The following is a 12,714-nucleotide window of genomic DNA, read 5'->3' on the forward strand; positions in this document are numbered from 1 at the left end:
CTAGTCCGTGCCGAATGCTTACTCTCACCTAGTCCCACCGACCTGCACTCAGACCATAACCCTCCATTCCTTTCCTATCCATATACCTATCCAATTTTCTTTTAAATGACAATATCGAACCTGCCTCTATCACTTTTACTGGAAACTCGTTCCACACAGCTACCACTCTCTGAGTAAAAAAATCCCCCCTCGTGTTACCCCTAAGCTTTTGCCCCTTAACTCTCAACTCATGTCTTCTTGTTAGAATCTCCCGTACTCTCAATGGAAAAAGCCTATCCATGTCAACTCTATCTATCCCCCTCATAATTTTAAATACCTCTATGAAGTTCCCCCCTCAACCTTCTACGCTCCAAAGAATAAAGACCTAACTTGTTCAACCTTTCTCTGTAACTTAGGTGCTGAAACCCAGGTAACATTCTAGTAAATCTCCTCTGTACTCTCTCTATTTTGTTGACATTTTTCCTATAATTCGGTGACCAGAACTGTACACAATATTCCAAATTTGGCCTCACCAAAGCCTTGTACAATTTTAACATTACATCCCAACTCCTATACTCAATGCTCTGATTTATAAATCTTATCCAATAGTCTTATCCAATAGCTTGGCTGAAAGGGACACCACTGGGTTTGCCCAGCTCTGGGTTCATGCAGAAGTTGGAAAAGGTGGTGTTGCCGATTATAAACCCTAAAATTTTTGTCCATTATGTTGATGATAACTTTGTCATAGTCAAAGGCAGTGAACTTGTAAAGTAATCAATGATGTGTTCAATGTGTGCTTGAGCCTACTTGAGGGTAGAGTGTTGTGTAATAACCCGTCTTAGTAGGCAGCTTAATGTAAAGGAACCCCTAGGAGGCAGTATGTCTGAGGTTCTCAGTCATTGTATATAAAGCAGCAGTAAATCAAGGCAACTGGACTGGCTGTGTTGACTGGAAAACGTTTCGCCACTCATCCGAGAGGCTTCTTCACTTCTGATCCATGGTGGGTAGCTTTCAGGTTTATAAACTTTGCGAGTTGTTTAGAGGTATGGCAGTGACCTGAGGCTTGTTTAAGAGTTGAGGTAATGAGAGGGTTAATTAGTCTTGTCTTTGTATGAATGGAGGTGTTGAACTGTTATGTGAACGGGGTAGAGATGTTAGGACTGCTTTGTAAGTAGCTGATAGGTGGTGTCGTACCCCACCCCCTCTGTTCAGGGTGGGGTTTCCAGTTTGACAAAGCTGGCTTCTGTAGCCTCTCTCTCAAACCACTTGTCCTCCATGTCCAAAATGTCAATGTTGTTATGATCAGACCCTGTCCTTTAGGTGTAGATATACAGCCAAGTCTTGACCTGGATATGTCCAACGCCATAAGAATTGCAGAGAGCTGTATATCAGCGAGGGCAAAACCACTTGAGAAACAGGTGGCCCAACATAGGAGGGCTAACACCTCAGCTATATATCTACGGAGTTTATAAATCGGACAACTACCCACCATGGACCAGAACCAAAGAAGCCTCTCGGATGAGTGGCGAAGTGTCTTCTAGGCAACACAGCGAGTCCAGTTGCCTTGATATACTTAGGAGGCAGTGGCCATAATATGATTGAATTCAGACTGCAGTTTGAGGGGGAGAAGCACAAGTGACGTGTATCTGTGTTGCAGTGGAATAAAGCGAATTACAGAGGCGTGAGGCAGGATCTTTTCCAGGTGGCTCGGGGGAGGATACTGGCGGAGATGACAGCAGAGCAGAGATGGCCGAAGTTTCTGGGAATCGTTCACAAGGCCTATAAGTTAGCAAAAGTGAGTGGGAAGTTAGGATGGTTGGGAAGCTTTTAAAATCCAGCAAAAGGCAACGAAAGAAACACTATAAGAAGGGAAAAGATGAAATATGAGGGCAAACTAATCAATAATATAAAGCAGGTTACTAAAGGTTTTTTCCCGGTTATGTAAAAGGGAGGTGAGAGTTGATGCTGGACCACTGGAAAATAACGCTGGTGAGGGGGACAAAAATTGCAGGTGAACTTAATGGGTACCTTACGTCAGTCTTCCCTGTGAAAGACACTAGCATTGAGGTCCCTGGGTGTCGGGGAGCAGATGTGAGTGGCATTGCTATTACAAAACAAAAAGTGCTAGACAAGCTCGAAGGTCTTGAGGTAGATAAGTCACCTGGGCCAGGTGGACAACATCGCAGAATCCTGGGAGAGGTTGTGAAGAGATAACGGATGCATTGGTCGTGATCTTTCAAGAATCAGTTGATTCTGGCATGGTACCAGAGCACTGGAAGATTGCAAATGTCACTCTGCTCTTTAAGAAGGGAGCAAGGCAAAAGGAAGGAAGTTATAGGCTGGTTAGCCTAACCTCAGTGGTTGGGAAGGTGTTGGAGTCTTTCACTAAGGATGAGGTTTCGGAGTACTTGGAGATCAATGATAAAATAAGTCAAAGTCAGCATGGTTTCTGTAAAGGGAAACCTTGCCTGACAAATCTGTTAGAGTTCATCGAGGGAGCAACAAGCAGGGTGGACAAAGGAATGGCAATGGATGTCATTTACTTCGGCTTTCAGAAGGCGTTTGATAAGGTGCCACGCATGAGGCTGCCGAACAAGGTGAAATCCTCTGGCGTTACAGGAAAGATACCGGCGTGGATAGAGGAATGGCTGATGGGTAGGAGGCAGCAGGTGGGAATAAAAGAGGCCTTTCCTGGTTGGCTGCCAGTGACTAGTGGTGTTCCTCAGGGGTCAGTATTGGGATCGCTACTCTCTACATTGTTTGTCATCGATTTAGATAGTGGAATTGATGGCTTTGTGGCAAAGGTTCCGGATCATATGAAGATAGGTGGAGGGGTAGGTAGTGCTGAGGAAGCAACGTGATTGCAGCAGGATGTAGATACATTGGAAGAACGGGTAAAAAAGTGGCAGATGGAATACAAAATATTCAATAATTCATTTTGGTAAATGGAACAATACTAAATAGGGAGAAGGTTCAAACATCAGAGGTGCAGAGGGACTTAGGAGTCCTCGTGCAAGACTCCCAGGAGGTTAATTTACAGGTTGAGTCTGTGCTAAAGAAGGCAAATGCAGTGTTGGCATTTATTTCAAAGGAAATAGAATATAAAAGCAAGGAGATAATGCTGAAACAACAACACACACAAAATGCTGGTGGGACACAGCAGGCCAGGCAGCATCTAGAGAGAGAAGCTCTGTCGACGTTTCGGGCCGAGACCCTTCGATAATGCTGAGCCTCTATAAGACACTAGTCAGGCCGCACTTGGAGGGTTGTCAGCAGTTCTGGGCCCCGTATCTCAGAAAGGATGCCATTGGAGATAGTCCAGAGGAGTTTCACAAGGATGGTTCCGGGAATGAAGGGGTTTACATTTAAGAAGCATTTGGCAGCTTTGGGCCTGTATTCACTGGAATTCAGAAGAATGCGGGGGGATCTCATGGAAACCTACCGAATGTTGAAAGGACTGGATAGGGTGGATGTGGAGAGGATGTTTCCTATGGCGGGGGTATCCAGAACTAGAGGGCACAGCCTCAAAATAGAGGGGCGACCTTTTAGAACAGAGGTAAGGAGGAATTTTTTTTTTAGCCAGAGTGTAGTGAATCCGTGGAATGGTCTGCCACAGGCTGCGGTGGAGGCCAAGCCCATGGGTATATTTAAGGTGGAAGTTTAGTGATACCCTGATCGGTCAGGGCATCAAAGAATATGGCGAGAAGGCAGGTGTATGGGGTTAAGTGGGATCCAGGATCAGCCATGACGGAATGATGGAGCAGACTCGATGGGCTGAATGGCCTAATTCTGCTCCTGTCTTATGATATTAAGCTCACAATGGAAAGACAAACTGAGGGAAAACTGGCGTTCTTGGATGTGCTTGTCAGTGGAAACACAGACGGCACTTTGGAAAATTCTGCTTATCGTAAAGGAACAAATAGAGATCGGTTACTAAGTTATCAGTGCAACCTCCCCAATGCGCACAAGAAGCTCTGTATCGAAACTTTGTTCTGAAAAGTGGAGTCACAATGCAGCAGGGCCGAGCAAAAGGATAAAGAGGAGTAACATCTCTTCAAAGTACTTGCACAAAACGGGTACCCGCATACGAAGATGCCTGCGAGGTCAGCGATGCACCAACCAAGCAGCAAAAACAACGGGTTGTCCTTCCAGATATTCAAAATATCTCGAAAATGAAACCCCCCCCCCCCCCCCGACTGCTCCGAGAACAGCGAATTTCAGTCGTGCGTAAGCCAACAGTGACGTTGAGGAGAGTGCTCTGCGGACCAATAGAACGAACCGAGCTATCGGACGAGACCATTGTGGTCCGCAAAATCCAATGCGGGGTCTGCAGCAACTACTCGTCAGCCAAACCAGGAGAAAACTGTCCACAAGGATCCGTGAACATCAACTGGCTGTAAAGCAACGTGAACAGCTCTCCCCAGTATCTACCCACGAAGACTGAGAAGGACACAAATTCAACTGAACATCAGGGGAAGTCGCATGGCAGGCAAATGTGTGTCACACTAGAGAATTCCTAGAAGCCCGGATTCCCAGGAACAATTCTATAAACAGACATCTGGACTTCAATCCTATTTATGAGCCAAATGCAGGCAAAGTTCCATACCACAGTGCACAAAGTTCACCACCTAGTCAATCAGCGACGAGATTTCTTCCCCACAGTACAACCGAGCGTCCAAAATGGCGTCCAGTCAGCTGATAGAAATGTATATATTAGTGGTCACCAACCTTTTTAAGCCCAAGATCCCTTAGTGAAAGGCAAGATCGACCCCAGATCTATTAGACGCATGCGCACCGGGGCAGAAAAGACCGGAGGTAATACCTCGCAACCCAGAAGTAGAAACAATGTATGAACACCAGGGGTTCCCACCCTCTTTTTGCACCGCGGGCCAGTTTAATATTGACAATATTCCTGCGGACTGGCTGACGGGGGGTGAGGTGTTAAACACGACGGGAATACAGCGATACTGGAAGCAGGTTCCTTTTGTCCAGCCTATTCCGCAATTTAGTTTTCGTGGCTCTCAGCTGCTGTCCCGTTTGCTCAAGTTTTTTTTCTGCTGAAAAAGCTCAACGGGTTTGTCTTTAAGTGCAGGGTGATTGGACTCAAGGTACCGAAGCAGTTTTGAGGGCTTCATTGCCTCATTAGACAGCCTCCCGCCCGCCCGCCTGTCGGCAGACGCCTTGGCCAGGTGCGGCTGGTCGTGGGTGGGGTGAGAGGACAAGGTCAGGGCCGGAGGTCCCCATGCCGGGGCCACAGCGGTCGCAGTCCGGAGAGAGCGACTGACCAAGCGAGGAGTGCGACAGGGCGTGGGCACGCCCCACCTTGTAGGATCTATTGGCCGACAAAAGTTTGTTTCAATAGATCGCAGCGCGGTAGTTGCTCTGTTACTTACGAAACCCCGAGCCCGAATTTGGTCGTCTGAATAATTTAGCACCGGGTTCCCCGCGAACATTCGACGCGCTAAATAGGTTTGGGGGCGGCGCCCATCTGTCCGCGCTCCAGGCCAGTAGCAACGGCACTTCTCACCGGCTGCGCGAGGCCAACCAGTGATCCCTGGCGCGAGGGTATCACTGAGGTTGGGTGCCTGATGACTTCGTGTGTGTTCAAGTTCAACTGTGGGCATGACAGGGAATGAGGAAAGGAGTACACTGTGTAGTCAGGTGTGTGGTGGGGGAGCTACGTGTGTACGCACTGGGCAGAAAGAACGGAACTAAAACCCCGCAACCCGGAAACAATCTCTCAACAGTATTTGTGTATTTACTTTTCATTTTTTTTCGGGATCTACAGGGGAAAGTCTCAAAGATCGACCCAGTCGATCATGATGGACAGGTTGGCGACCACTAGTGTATATATATGTGAATGCCAAGTGTTCCAAAGTTGGTGGTGTTGTGGAGGGTGTAGAAGAATGCAGCACAATATAGATCAGTTGCAGGTATGGGCAGAGAAGTGGCAGGTGCAGTTTAACTCAGATAAATGTGAAGTGTTGCACCTTCGTAGGGCAAATGCAAGGAGACAGTCTCCTGTTACGAGCAAGATCCTTAACAGCATTGCTGAGCAGAGAGATCTTGGGATCCAAGATCACAGCTCCTTGAAAGTGGCTACACAGGTCGATAGGGTAGTTAAGAAGGCTGATGGAATGCTTGCTATTATTAGTCGTGGCACTGAGTTCAAAAATCAAGAGATCACGTTGCAACCTTATGAAACTCTGGTTTGGCCACATCTGGACTGGTTCCCCCACTCTAGGAAGGATGTTAAGGCTTTGGAGAGGGTGCAGAAGAGGTTTACCAGGATGCTGCCTGGTTTTGGGAGCATGTGCTAGCATGGGAGGCTGGGTAAACTTGGGTTGTTTTCTCTGGAGCGGAGTTGGCTGAGGGGAGATCTGATGGGGGTTTACAAGATTATGAGGGGCACAGACGGAGTAGACGGAGTATCTGTTTCCCAGGGTTGAAGTGAACAATATCAGAGGGCATGCATTGAAGGTGAGAGGGGGTAGGTTCAAGGGGGATGTGAGGGGCAAGCTTTTACTCAGAGAGTGGTGAATGCCCGGAATGTGCTGCCGGGTACGATGGTAGAGGCAAATACGTTAGAGGCTTTTAAGAGACGTTTGGACAGGAGCATGGATGTGAGGAAGATGGAGGCACGTGGAGATTATGTAGGAAGGGAGCATTTGTGGTCGGGTTTTTTTGATTTGCTTTTTAGCTGGTTGAGCACAATACTGAGGGCCGAGTGGCCTGTTCCTGTGCTTGTACTGTTCCGTGTTCCATGACACCCTACAATCAGCATCATACTGGTGAATCCTCCTTCTACGATGTTGACACAATGTTTGCAAGTGAGTTTTCGAGAGCGGCAAACAAGCCAACCGGACGATAGTTTGCCGCTGATCTCGTACGTCCAGTGTGCCGAGTTAAAGCAATGGAAAACGGAATGCAGAACAGAGTGTCGGCATGCCAGCCAATCACTCTGTGTGTGTGTGTGTGTGTGTGGGGCCCCCTGTAGGTCACTATTGACCAATGATGTTGCATTCCAGCTGTCTGCGTGATATACAAGCCGTGGCATTATGATATAGAGTTGCAGAGAAGTACAGCACAGAAACGGGCCCTTTGGCCCATCTAGTCCATGCCAAAACCATTCAAACTGCCTACTCCATGGACCTGCTCCGGGACCATAGCCCTCCATACCCCTACCATCCATGTGCCTATCCAAACTTCTCTTAAACATTGAAATCGAACTCACATGCACCACTTGTGCTGGCAGCTCGTTCCACACCCTCTGAGTGAAGAAGTTTCCCTTAAACTTTTCCCCTTTCACCCTTAACCCATGACCTCTGGTTGTAGTCACACCCAACCTCAGTGGAAAAAGCCTGCTTGCATTTACCCTATCTAAACCCCTCATAATTTTGTATACCTCTATCAAATCTCCCCTCAATCCAAGGAATATAAAGTCCTAACCTATTCAATTTTTCTTTGTAACTCGGACACGGCAGCATCCTTGTAAATTTTCTCTGTACTCTTTCAACCTTGTTTACATCTTTCCTGTAGGTAGGTGACCAAAGCTGACACAATACTCCAAATTAGCCCTCACCAACGACTTATACAATTTCAATATGACATCCCATCTCCTGTACTCAGTACTTTGATTTATGAAGGCCAATGTGCCAAAGGCATTCTTTACGACCCTATCTAGCTGTGAAACCAATTTTAGTAAATTATGGATCTGTATTCCTGGATCCCTTTGTTCTACCACGCTCCGCAGTGCCCTACCATTCACTGTGTAAGACCGACCCTGGTTGATGCTACCAAAATGCAACACCTCACGGTTGTCTGCGTTAAATTCCATCCGCCATCTTTCAGCCCATTTTTCCAGCTGGTCCAGATCCCAAACTTTGATAGTCTTCCTCGCTGTCCACTAAACCTCCGTTTCTCAAATTTGCTGATCCAGTTCCCCATGTTATGATATAGATAGCGAGCAACAGAAGACCTAGCACTGATCCCTGCTGCACACCACTAGTCACTGACCTCCAGTCAGAGAGGCGACCCTCTCTGGCTTCTCCCACAAAGCCAATGTCTAATCCAATCTACTACTTCATCCCGAATCCCAAGAGTCTGAACCTTCTTGACCAACCAAAGGCCTTGCTAAAGTCCATGTCTGCAGCATTCACTGCCTTGCCTTCATCAACTTTGCTGTCAACTTCCTCAAAAAAGCTCCCTAAGATGGGTTAGATGTGACCTACCATACATAAAGCCATGCTGATGTAATATCTTCCCATAACTTTCCCACGACTGATGTCAGGTTCACTGGCCGATAGTTTCCTGGTTTATTTTTAGAGCCTTTCTTGAGCAATGGAACAACATTGGCAATCTTCCAACACTTCGGTACCATCAGACACAGCAGCAGAATTAGGCGATCTGGTCCATCGAGTCTGCTCCGCCATTCAATCCTGGCTGATCCTTTTTCTTCTTCCTCTTCAACCCCATTTCCCGGCCTTCTCCTCGTAACCTTTGATGCCATGTCCAATCAAGAACATATCAATCTCTGCCGTAAATACGCCCAACGACCTGGCCTCCACAGCTGCATGTGGCAACAAATTCCACCGATCTACCACCCTTTGGCTGAAGAAATTTCTCCACATCTCTGTTTTGAAAGGGTGCCCCTCTATCCTGAGGCTGTGCCCTCTTGTCCTAGACTCCCCCACTATGGGAAACATCCTTTCCACATCTACGCTGTCTAGACCTTTAAACATTCAAAAGGTTTCAATGAGATCCCTCCTCATCCTTCTGAATTCTAGCGAGTACAGACCCAGAGCCATCAAACATTCCTCGTATGATAACCCAAGCGCTTGTGGAATCATCCTTGTGAACCTCCTCTGGACCCTCTCCAATACCAGCACATTTTTCTGAGGCAAGGGGCACAAAACTGTTCACAATATTCAAGGTGAGGCCACACCAGTGCCTTACAGACAGACAGACAGACATACTTTATTGATCCCAAGGGAAATTGGGTTTCGTTACAGTCGCACCAACCAAGAATAGTGTAGACATATAGCAATATGAAACCATAAATAATTAAATAATAAGAAGTAAGTTATGCTAAGTGGAAATAAGTCCAGGACCAGCCTATTGGCTTGCTGTCTGACACTCCGAGGGAGGAGTTGTAAAGTTTGATGGCCACAGGTAGGAATGACTTCCTATGACACTCAGTGTTGCATCTCGGTGGAATGAGTCTCTGGCTGAATGTACCCCTGCGCCTAACCAGTACGTTATGGAGTGGATGGGAGACATTGTTCAAGATGGCATGCAACTTGGGCAACATCCTCTTTTCAGACACCACCGTCAGAGAGGCCAGTTCCACCCCCACAACATCACTGGCCTTACGAATGAGCCTCAGCATCACATCCATGCTCTTGTATTCTAGGCCTCTTGAAATGAATGCAAACATGGCATTTGCCTTCCTCACCACTGACTTGACCTGCAAGTTAACCTTTAGGGTGTTCTGCACAAGGACTCCCAAGTCCCTTTGCATCTCAGATTCTTGGATTTCTCCTCATTTAGAAAATTGTCCGCACATTTATTTCCACTACCAAAGTGCATGACCATGCATTTTCTAACATTGTATTTCATTTGCCACTTTCTTGCCCATTCTTTTAGTATGTCTAAGTCCTTCTGCATCCTATCTGTTTCCTCAACACTACCTGCTCCTCCACCAATCTTTGTATCATCTGCAAACTTGGCAACAAAGCCATCTATTCCATCATCTAAATCATTGATATGCAGCATGAAAAGAAGTGGTCCCAGCACTGACCCATGCAGAACACCACTGGTCACTGGGAAACAACCAGAAAAGGATCCTTTTATTCCCACTTGCTGCCTCCTGCCAATCAGCCAATGCTCTAACCATGTTAGTAAGTTTCCTGTAATACCTTGGGCTCTTAACTTTATAAGCAGCCGCATGTGTGGCACCTTGTCAAAGGCCTCTGAAAGTCCAAATATACAACATCCACTGCATCCCCTTTATCTATCCTACTTGTAATCTCCTCCAAGAATTCCAACAGGTTCGTCAGGCAGAATTTTCCCTGAAGGAAGCCATGCTGATTTTTGTACTATTTTGTCCTCTGTCACCAAGTATTCCACCACCTCATCCTTAACAATTGACTCTAACATCTTCCCAACCACCAAGGTCAGGCTAACTGGTCTTTAATTTCCTTTCTGCTGCCTTCCTCTGTTCTTAAAGAGTGACATTTGCAATTTTCCATGCCAGAGTCCGGTGATTTTTGAAAGCTCATTTCTAATGCTGTCAACCTGAAATTATTAACCTGCTCAGCTGAGGAAAAAAACCAGAGACACGAAATTACCTCTGAAACGGTTTTTATTCAGAGAGGAGTTCGCAGCCCCACGCACTTCGGGCGTAAGGTAGCCAACTCCCAATTTGTCGGTTTACAAAGGTCATACTTATACCCAAAAGCAGGGTACTACATTCGCAAATATGGTTACCGATTCAAGTGCATCAATTGATTGGCTATTGCATAGCTAAGCACGCGAAATACTCGGAATAAGAATAGACACAAGTGTAATACTTGGAATGGGTATGGATGCAAGCAAAACACTCGGAATAGGTATATAGCTCAAAATACTTTGCCGGACACATTGTCTTGCGGTCGCAAGTTTCCTCTTTGTGATGGCCACATGCTGTCTGGCATCTTATTTTAGCAACCACTTCTCTGTCCTCCTACACTTCCCCAATGACGTATCCTCTTCCTGGTCCTGTCTACATATTTTGCTACACTTACCCCTCGCCCACCCCTTCTACACTCACCCCTTACCCTCTGCACATTCTCAATGCCACCGCAATCTCTAACGCTGCCTCTTTTAGAACCCTGGGGTGCAGTTCATCTGGTCCAGGTGCCTTTAGGTCTTTCAGCTTTTTGACCACCTTCTCTCCAGCAACAGTAACTGCACCCTCTTCTCTTCCTTCACACGCTACAACACCTGGCACACTGCTAGTGTCCTTCACGGTGAAGAGTGGCACAAAATACTCATTCAATCCATCAGCCATCTCCTTGTCCCCTGTTATTATTTCTCCTGCCTCATTTACTAGCGGTCCTATGTCCACTCGTGTCTCTCTTTTACTTTTAACATACTTGAGAAAAACTTTTACTCTCCACTTTGATAATATTTATTAGCTTGCTTTCGTACGGTACCCTCACCAGAGGATTGGATAGCAAACTGTTGCCCACGTAGCAGGCTCCCCCCTCCACTCAGCTGACGAACGGCAGAGACTGGTACATTTTGGCACCAGTGGCGTCACAGGAGTTGCCAGTCAGTGTTGAACTCAAGCCTTAGAGACTGCAGCTCCTGATTTTTCCAGCGGGGGTGTACTCCCAAAGCCTTCCCCGTGAGTGGGTATAGCCTCAAAGCAACAAAGATTTGAGATCAGAGTTTTCCTTCCCCGAGATGAGCTGCCAACCTCGGCTGATGATCCCCATCTGCCCAAAGCGACTGGTTTTAAAGGTGCAGGTGGCCCCCCCCCCCCCGCTTTTCGAACGTCCGCTTTACGACGACTCGCTGTTACGAAAGACTTGCATTAGTACCAGTTTTCGCTAACCAAAGAGGATTTTCGCTTTTGCGAAAAAAAAAGACACCCGCTGTATACGTGCGTTTACCCCGAGAAAGACTACAATGACCGCGAAGCCTTGTGCGGGCAGTTGTTTGCGCATGTGTGTACGTGCGCACGTGCCGAATTTTGTTTTCTCCAAATCGATTTTGGCTCGCTGCCTTCCCGAGTTTGTTAAGGGAAACTACACCGTACCTACAATATTTCTACTTTATATAGGGTGTAAATTTATCAGATCATTCCTGCTTTTACTATATGTCAGTGTTATTTTAGGTTTTATGTGTTATTTGCTTTGATTTGGTAGGTTATTTTTTTGGGTCTGGGAACGCTCAAAAATTTTTCCCATATAAATTAATGGTAATTGTTTCTTCGCTTTACGGCATCTTGGATTAGAAATGGTTTCGTAGGAACGCTGTACCTTCGGATTGCGGGGGAAACCTGTACCAGTAACCCGCCTTTGCCCCGTCCCTTCTTGTCAGTAGGGCTGAGTAGCTAAACCACACATAAAGGCCAGGAGCTAGACTTGCTTGTCAGAGGCTATTTGAGGTGCACGCCATTGGGAGCATTCAATAGGTAGTGGGAGCTCGTCCCCATTACCACCCCTGGCTATAACAACCTTAAGGGACCACTGTGCCACAGATAATACAGTGGGAAACAGAGTAGAGTATCACAGTCACAGTGAAAGTGCGTTGAAGATGTCCTTGAATGTGGCTGTACGTGCTTTCGGACTTCGGAGAGGGGAGAAGAGAGAGTGTCCGGGGTGGGTGGGGGCTTTGATCACGCTGGCTGCTTTAGTGAGGCAGAGGGAAGTGTAGACGGGGTCGATGGAGGGGAGGCTGGTCTCCGTGATGTGCTGAGCTGTGTCCGCCACTCTCCGCGCTTCCTCGCGGTCGTCAAACCCAAACCATGATGCATCTGGATAGGATGCTTTCTGTGGTGTCATCTGTAAAAGCTGTCCTCGAGCCCAGTGCCAGTCTTTCTGGACGGTGGTTGGATTGTTTCTGGGACTGGAAGCCTGTGTCTCGTGGTGTACTGTATGGGCCAGCGCGGACGTTCGTTATATAAACGATTTAGACGCCAACGTCCAAGCAGTTTTGCAGGTGATACTGAAATGGTTGGTGTCACAG

General features: G+C 47.0%; 1 protein-coding gene across 1 annotated transcript in view; it reads left to right on the forward strand.

Moving 5' to 3' along the window:
* LOC140716070 (FYVE, RhoGEF and PH domain-containing protein 1-like) overlaps positions 1 to 12,714 on the forward strand; it is a 47,247-nt gene that overhangs the window by 20,826 nt on the left and 13,707 nt on the right.

This window comes from Hemitrygon akajei, chromosome 24 (genome assembly GCF_048418815.1).
Source record: "Hemitrygon akajei chromosome 24, sHemAka1.3, whole genome shotgun sequence".
NCBI lineage: Eukaryota > Metazoa > Chordata > Chondrichthyes > Myliobatiformes > Dasyatidae > Hemitrygon > Hemitrygon akajei.